The sequence below is a fragment of the Dipteris shenzhenensis genome, chromosome 6, assembly GCF_047967505.1.
Source record: "Dipteris shenzhenensis isolate YYH24624 ecotype China chromosome 6, Dip_SZ_1.0, whole genome shotgun sequence".
In the NCBI taxonomy this organism is placed as follows: domain Eukaryota; kingdom Viridiplantae; phylum Streptophyta; class Polypodiopsida; order Gleicheniales; family Dipteridaceae; genus Dipteris; species Dipteris shenzhenensis.
Window position 1 is genome coordinate 28,338,029 of NC_141601.1, and position 9,021 is coordinate 28,347,049.

The following is a 9,021-nucleotide window of genomic DNA, read 5'->3' on the forward strand; positions in this document are numbered from 1 at the left end:
CTTGTCTTCTGGGGCTTCTATAGTGACTGCAGGCATTATGGATTTTGATGACTTTGATCTACCTTGTACTCATCCATTGTCTAAAGACTCTGTTTTTTGTACATGTACATTCACATGCATTTTGATTTCTGTTGTTTTTGTATCAGTGTCTGTTCAGGTGCGTATTGCTTTAAATGTGTGTATAAGGATTTGAAAAACAAGACTAGTGGCAGATTACAGCCTTGGCTATACGAGGATTCCACGAAGGAAGTTTTCGGTCAATGCTTGGTTGGAGGAATGGCTTGCAATTCAGCAAGGAAAAATGCCAGAATTGTCACAGAGGTCATAGAGGCTAGAAGATGGAAGTAGATGTGTAAGTGAAATTGTGAGAAGTGCACAGAAATGAACAGAAATGGAGAGAGAGAGAGAGAGAGAGAGAGAGAGAGAGAGAGAGAGAGAGCAAACCTCACACACACCACACTGAGTGGGAGAGAGAGAAACAAGGGAGAACTGCAAGTGATCTCTGGCAAAAGCCCCTCTACTGCTGGGGAAAAACCTCTGCACAACAGGCTGCTCAAGAGCTGGAGACAACTGCTCAACAACCACCAAAACGAGATGACAAATGAGGGCTGAGGGGGGGCCTATAGATAGCCCCCAGCCCCTCCCTGGTATGCTAGGGATGATCCCTGCTGGTAGGTGGGCCGACTTGCAGCACCTCTAGTGCTGACTACAGGCCCCTAGGGGACCAACCCCCTGCCCTATATGTAGGGCTCCACTGCAGCACCTCTAGGACCGACTACAAGCCCCTAGTGGACCAATCCCATGTCCTATATGTAGGGTTCCACAAGGCAATCTGAGAGGGGTGTGCCCCTGCTTCAAACAGGCCGACCTGAGGGCCAGCAGCGGCCCTAGGTGGCTGACCACATGCTGCTCCATATAGCCAAGGGGTTGGCCGTTCTTGCCTATAGGCCCACTCAACAGACCCCCACACTGCCCTCCGTAGAGTGCAGCAGAGGACCCACAACCCTAGGCGCCTCCAAGAGCTGCCATGCAGCACATAGGCTGACCTAGGGAGCCTGTCCCCTGCCTGGAAACAATGCGCCTGCACATGGGGCTGACACGTGGGCGTGGAAGGACCTCTCTATCCTCACGGGGGCAGGCACACCCACAAACACATGCCCTCTCTCTGTAGCTTATCTGGGCAGGCACACCCACAAGCACTGGCCCTCTCTCTCTACAGTGACATCAGGAGATGTTGACCTCCAACACCCCCTCTCAGCTCCTGGATGGAACACAGATGTCAGGGAGCTGGGTGTGCCGCTGGAACAATTGGAGGAATCTGTCGTGTGATGCTCCATCGTTGAAGACTGCCACATGTCTTGTCGAAGAAGCCCGCTCTTGGCATGAACCGCCTCAGCACAATCACTAGAAACTTGGTACTGTTGCTCCAAGGCCATAGGTGCTAGGTACACTCCTTTGGTCTGGTATTGGTACAATAGGTCATCTGGTACAACAATCCAACTGCTGGTAACTGCTTCCTTGCATGGGCACTTGTATCTCAGAGCTAGATAGCCCCCTCTCAAGTCCAAATTGCTATGTCACCAGATCGATGAACTTCAGTGCTCCAATGACAACGGGCATATAACAGCTCACAAGGATCAATCAACTGTTTATGGATTCCCACACTAGCAATTTGCTGACCCATCCGGATCTACAACAGCTCATCAAACAATAGCTGCAGCAGAACACTAGGAGACCCCCTTTGGATCTGCCAGGTCATAATGTCCAAACAAGATACATATTGATACCATACTGCCACCTGAGCCAGTGGGAACAACTCCTCGTGGCGCGAGGTCCTACCTGAAAGCCTGCGTCGGTGTAAGACTGTTCCTACTGCACCTGATTGGTAGGTCCCGTTGCCACAAACAAGCAAGTGATCCTCTATTTGGATCTGAAAAGCATGCTGGCAGCGCATCTTGCCTCGTGCTACTAAAAGGCTGGAGTAAACGTCATAGTAGCGGCGGTAACATTGTTAGTTGGTTACTGGTCCCCTCACTATTCCTTTGAGGACACTATCGCCAATAATGACCTTTCTGGCCACATCGGTTACACGTATGGGATGCCTTGAGTGCTTCTCGTTCCTTAGCTGTCAACTACTTCCTTTCTGCTCAGTTGCCAAAGCCTCAGGCTTGACTCTCATAGGTAGGATCTACAAATCTCCTCCTGATCAAGCACCATCGGGACCAATTCCTTCTAGGTCAACACATTCGTCCTTCCAATTGTTATTAAGGACGAATGAAAGGCACTATACTGAGAGGATAACTGGGACAATACATTTATGGCCATGTCCTCGGACGATATCTGCTTCCTTGCGTGGAGGATCTCCTGCTAAAGTTCCTGTAACTTGTTGGTGTGCTTCTACAGCGATGAAGACTTTTTGGGATCCAACAATCTCATATGGACTTCGAGGGAAATCCTCTTCATGGGAGAGGTTCGATTATACAGGGACACCAAGTGCTCCCATATACTCCTGGCCACCGTGATGTACTTCACATGATTAATCACCGCAGGAGTATAGTTAAGGAAAATAAACAACCTTACCCTTGTATTGACATGGTCACAGAGCTAAGACATGGACTCGGCATCCTGCTCTAGGATGCCAAGATTAAATGCGGTCTGGCAACTCCCACCAATATGAAATCTGCTAGATCATACGATTGTAACATAGACTCCATTATGACCTGCCAGACTTTGTAGTTGACGCCATCCAATTGGCAGTCGATTGGGAATGTGGGCAAAACTGGAATTTTTGTCTTATTCTTTGCCATCTCGGACGAAGTCGCCATGTTGGAGTGAAGAGAGAGCTGAATTGAAAGACAAGGTGGATGGGATAGAAGGGGACAAAATGTTGAAGAAAGGAGAGGGCTAGAGAAGAGGATGAAGTGGCTGTTAGAAATGACCCAATAGAGGGTACGCACAGCAGAAGACTGATAGAATAGCCCAGGAGCTCACACAGTGTGGTGTGGGGTGTGGAATCACAAACTTCTTAAACTTATGTGCATAGATGTGCAAGCCAGTAAATAGACAATGCTCAGAAACAAATATAGAAGCAACTCTTTATATTTCCGTCCATCCACAATCCTCTCCACCTTGCTGTCTGGAAACCAGCCTAGGTGGGCTACCACTCAAGCTCAGTCTGCAACTCCTTCAGGGTCACCTTCACCTCCTGTGGATAGGCCCAAGGCTTGCCTTCTTGCTGCTCCTGTCTACTTTTAGAGGGCTGCTCCTGAGAATATGATGATCACAACACCTTGCTGCCTTAGAAGACAGCCAAGGTCCAGCCTCTAGGGAACTCAGTCTGCAGCTCACCTTCCACTCTCCTTCACCTCCAGTGTGAGGCCCAAGGGGGTGTCTTCTGGCTGCTCTCGTCTGCTCCTTTTCTTGCTGGATAGTTGGATATGAAATGAGGCCCAGGGCCTCTCCTTTTATAGGGCTCAAGGCCCCCTTGAACCAACCGACCAGCCAGCCCTAAATGGGCCGACTGGCTGGTCTGTTTGGGCCGACCAGTCTGCCCCCACCCAGTCTGTAAACCGACCTGGTTGGGGGCTGTTCTTCAGACCCACCTGGCCACGTGGCAGCCTGCCATGGGCCCAGGCACTCTGCCCACCTGCTGGCCCTGTTCCTGACCTGTTGCGCCATGCGCCTTTGGCCTCTCCAGATCCCGCCATCAGCCAGGACACCAACAGCCCTGTCCTTTCTCCGGTAGGCCTTCGTACAGCCCCTTACAGTGGGGCCGTACCTTGCTGATGTCATTGTGCCCTTCACAGGGCCCTGTTGCAGGCCGTACGCCTGCCATGAAGCTCTGTCTTGCCATGCCAGATCCAGGGCTACATGCCCCCGCCATCTTTCCTGCACAAGGTCTTCTTTGTGCTGCCCATGTAGCAGCCTAATCATGCCTCATGCTCTCCTCATTTGGGGGCTTACAGATGGGGAGGTGACCATTCCAACAGTGGCTAACAACCCAATGTGCCTTCACTCCTCGCTATCCGTCCCTTGGGAACGTCTCCTCTCTGATTTGAAAACACCCTTCAAAGTCACCCCTTCTTGGGCACCCGAACAGTCCACTCCTCAACACACACTCCTCAAAGACACCTACAAACAGCTCCCTAAAGCTCCTCTCTGTATGCTGGCTCAACACCCCCTCCGCTCCTCGGGTGTCTAGCCAACCTTGGTTCTCATACCATGTGAGAAGTGCAGCAGAAATGAACAAAAATGGAGAGAGAGAAAGAAAGAAAGAAAGAAAGAAAGAAATTTTATTAGAGTCTTCGGAAGACTGATGGGTCTATGAGACTGAAAGAAAACCTGATACAAATCACAGTAAGGGTCGAGCTACTGAAACGAGCATCATCACCCGTGCTGAATCCTAAGTCTGATCATACATAATCAAATACATCTGGATGTAATAATCAAAATAAAAGGATTGGAGCGGAGTGGAATCCTTCGTATGTCATGTCGCCCTGGATGGTGCATAGTCGGTGATGGGATGTTGGTGCCCGTTAAGGGATGTTGTGCGTCTCGTTCTCTTGGACGAGGCTCGACGCAAGACTAGAGCCACCGTGACTCCCGTGGGACGTATCCCAGGTCTAAACAATGACGGGAGGTCCCCTAGAGTGATCTGTGTCTCCTCGATGTCTCATGTGTGGTGCTGCGATCGTCGGGTCGAGGTCTCTGTCACGTCTGCGACTAGAGACTAGACGATCAATGTCACTCGATGGGAAGAACTTTGTGATCCTGCTCTGAGAGGTGTCTGATGATGTGGCTAAGCCCTGTCGCCTGAGTAAGTACTCTCTATGTCAGACTCCCTTGTGAATGAAGGCCGCGAGGCATCTCTGATCTGGGTAGGCGAGGAATCTGGAAAGGAGCTCGGAGCCGTCTCTGAGGAGGCAGTGGTAGTGACCTCGGATCTCGTAGTACACTGGGCACCTGAAAATAAAATGCTCCTCCGACTCAACCTCCTGACAGTCGCACAATATGCATAAGCGATGCTCCCTAGGAATCCCCTCTGCTTTGCCGCTCTCTATGCGGAGGTGGTGTGATGATACTCGAAATTGTCTGATGGAGATCCGTAGTGAGTGAGGCATATGAAGCTCAGTGTACCCTGGTGGTGTGATGAATCCCTCCTTCGAAATGCAAAGACAGTAATCTCTGTAGAAACTCAGCTTCACTGGAAGCTCACTCGGCTCCAACTAGGTCCTAAAGGTGTGTAGTTGCAGGATATCCTCTCGAATGACCTGGTTGGTATGTGGCCCAATCGGGATGGTGGGTGGGAGTCCTGGAGGGGCATCTAAACTGTACTGAAAAGGAGGTATCCTATCGATGTGGAACCCTAGTCTCACAAACCATCTGTGAGTCCGTGCATACCAGCATCGCTCGTCTCCCTCTGTTGCCAACCTCATGGAGGAATCGAGAGCCAACCATGGCAACCTCTGTGTCCCTGATGTGCAGTCCCCATATGATCTAACGCGGTGTAGATATGTGATGGTCTAAAAGGCTGCATCTAGCTGGAGTGGCTCAGCTTGAATGATGTGATGTGGTATAGACGGTTTCCCCCGGATCATCCGTGAGAGTATGAGGATTTGTAAGCGCTCCACCCGTGTCCACTCTATCTCTGACATGTCAATCTCCCAACAAGGGCTGCCATACATACCGGCTAGTCGGACCAAGGAGTCGAAGAGAAGAGCCTTGCTTCGAGGGTCCTGGAAGTGGGAGTGAAAGCATTGTCTCTCTAGCTGAGCCAGTGAGACGTATCCGCTGCTCAGTCTGGCCTGCATCGCTGGTCTCATCGTGAAGATTGGGCCGGAGAAGATGATCCCCAAGTAAGTGTATGAGGATACGATCTCAACTGGTGACCCACCCAAAGTAAAAGTAAACTGCAAAGTAAAAGTAAACTACTTTCGTTGCATGTTCGCTCGAGAGGGGTTAAAGATCATGACCTTGGTCTTGCCAAGGTTGACCTCCAAATCATGGGATAAACAAAAAGCTTGCAGTGCATCCAAGTGTTGCTGGAGCCCCTCGGGTGTGGACAACAAGAGTGCCACGTCATCTGCATAAAGAAGAATCTTGATGATGATCCCGACAAGTGAGCAACCGGTCCCTCTGAACGTCCCCATGAAAGTCTCAAGTTCATCGATGTAGAGGCCAAACAGGGTTGGTGATAAGGGACAACCCTGTTTGACCCTTATGGTACTCAGGATCTCATTTGTCCAACCAGCGCCTGTACGAACTCGGCCTGAGGCTCTCTCATACAGTGCCATGACTGCCCAGATGATCTCCTGATCAAATCCCAGTGTCTGTAGGCGTGTGACAAGATGAGCTCGAGGTACTGTGTCAAAGGCTTTGCGGAAATCCACAAAGCAACAGTATACCCTCTCCTTTCATGATCTGGCCTCCTCAATGACACTCGTGAGTGTATGTGATCCATAGTCCCATGGTCTCGCTTGAAGCCGGCCTGACCCTCTGCTCTGAGCCCTCTCATCTCTACAAACAGGCTGACCGATGCATCCAATACAGCTGCATAGATCTTGGACATCACATGTCCAATCATGATAGCCCTGTAGTTACTCGGGTCCATGGGATCCCCTACGTTGTGGATGGGGGTGATGGTGTTGAGTGTCCAAGTGCAGGGGAAGCTAAGGCAAACGGCGTCATTGAATAGCTTTGCTAGGATTGAGGCTAACGTGTCGATCCCATATGCGATAAACTCAGTGCATAGCCCCTCGTGATCGTTAGCTCGGCCATTGTGAAGCTTCAATGTCATGTCCTTGACTCCCCCTCTGGTGAACAACGTGCAAGTGGTAGGACGAGGTGTGTGTATGAGGTCTGGAGTGGGCTAGTGTGGGACATCATATAGATGGTGTGCATACGTGTGCCAGACTCTCGTGTCGGTGAGGGGTGATGGGGACCTACGCTCAAGGAATCTCCGCCAAAAATCCTTAGAATTGCTGCTGTACAAGATGTGCAGCAGCTCCTCATTTTGAGGAAGAAATGCCTGCTTCTTCCGGCGTACGAGACGACGGTACTTGCGTACCGTGTCTGGTGTGTTCGGGAGGTGACATCTGGTTTCAAGTCAGAGATGTCGGCCATAAGCCCTGCACTCTGCATCGTACCAATTGTTGCAGGGTACAGAACCAAGAGGTGGTGGTCTAGTGGACTGTGTGGTGTGGGAAAAGATTTGGAGGGCACCCTCGTGGAGTGTGCGACTAATCAGGGCAGCACGGTCCTCTATGAGTGGTATGTGATCGATGTAGGTTAGGAGTCTGTTTAGGCGTCCAGAGTAGGCCGGTGAGAGGCTGTGATCAAAGTGTATGTCATGGTAGGTGTCGTGCTTCCTATGTGGGGTGTGGTGTGGCTAAGCGTGGGGTGGCGATAGTGAAGAATAGGTATGTGTGATCAGCTCCTGGAGGGAGTGGTGCTACGGTGAAGTCGGTGATACATGAAGTGAAGGTAGGGGATCCCATGATGTGATCTACTACACTAGTGCCCCCCCCTGTGGGAAGCAAGTAAAACCACTTGAGGAGGGCCATAGGTCGAGCCTGTTGTAGATGATGAGATCATGCATCCTGCCCAAATCAAGGAGCGCGTGTCCATATGGTGTAATAGGCCCGTGTCGGTCCGATGAGGTCCTGGTCATACCTGCTCCGTCTAGGTCCATGTCTGGTACCATGATAGAGTCGTCTCGGAAGTCCAGGAGTGGTGCCTGTCGCGTACTCATCCTGGCGTTGAAGTCCCCAACAAGGAGAATTTTCCCGCGGGCTAAAAGGTTTGGGATATCCTGATGTAAGGGTGCATATGGCGATGTCTCACCCTCTTCTCGTGCCATTGTGGCAAAGTGGGATGTGTCTGGCGGGAAGTAGCACATTGCTATGAAAAGGTCACGGGTGTCTGTGCGTCGCATTCGGATCCACATGAATCGGGAGTGCGCGTCCTTCCTCTCAATGGAGATGGCTCCAGCGAGGGAAGACCTGTACAATACTGCGACCCCGCCTGGCTCCTCCTGCATCCCTCATCTCATCCTTGAAGGCTGACTCCCATGTGTAGCCACTGACTATCAGTAGTGGATGCTCTGGGCTCTGGTGTGTCTCCATGTAAAAGACTATGTCTCGTCTTGTATAAGACTCCGAGAAGTTCCTTGGGTCACAGACCATAAGGTTGGTACCATTACAGTTCCAAATGGTGCAGTCTAGGGTCTCGGAAACCTGAGTCTCATAGGCCCCATCCCCCTAGGGGGTACGGGTGGGAGCCTGACGGGTGCCGGCAACAACCTACCATCTCCTTGCGGGCAACATCCCGCTGCTGCATAAGAACTCGTCGCTCCTCAATTTGTAGTGGTGTCAAATCCTCGTTCATGGACAAGGTGGGATGCTCTCGTAGAGAGGCGTCGGAGTGTCACTAGTCGAGCATGTGAATCTTTGAAGCGAATGACTAGGGGCGGGCCTCCTCCATGGGGGTCCCCGACCATGGCATAGAGGGAGCATGGCGTGTTGGGAGAGATCCCAACCGAGAGTAGCCCCTAGTCACACACACCACACTGAGAGGGAGAGAGAGAAACAAGAGAGAACTGCAAGTGATCTCTAGCAAAAGCCCTTCTATTGCTGGGAAAAAGATCTGCACAACAGGGCTGCTTAAGAGCTCGAGACAATTGCTCAACAACCACCAAAATGAGATGACAAATGAGGGCTGAAGGGCCCCTATAAATAGCCCCCAATGCCTTCCTAGTTAGTTGGTATGCTAGGGCCGACCCCTAGCTGGTAGGTGGGTTGATTGCAGCACCTCTAGGGCCGACTACAGGCCCCTAGGGACCGACCCCCTACCCTATATGTAGGGCTCCACAAGGCCCTCTGAGAGGGCTGAGCCCCTGCTCCAAACATGAGGGCCAGCAGCTCAGGTGACCGACCACATGCTGCTCCATATAGCCCTAAAAGGGCTGCCCCCTCCTGCCCATAGGACGACTCAACAGAGCCCCACACTGCCCTTCGTAGTGTG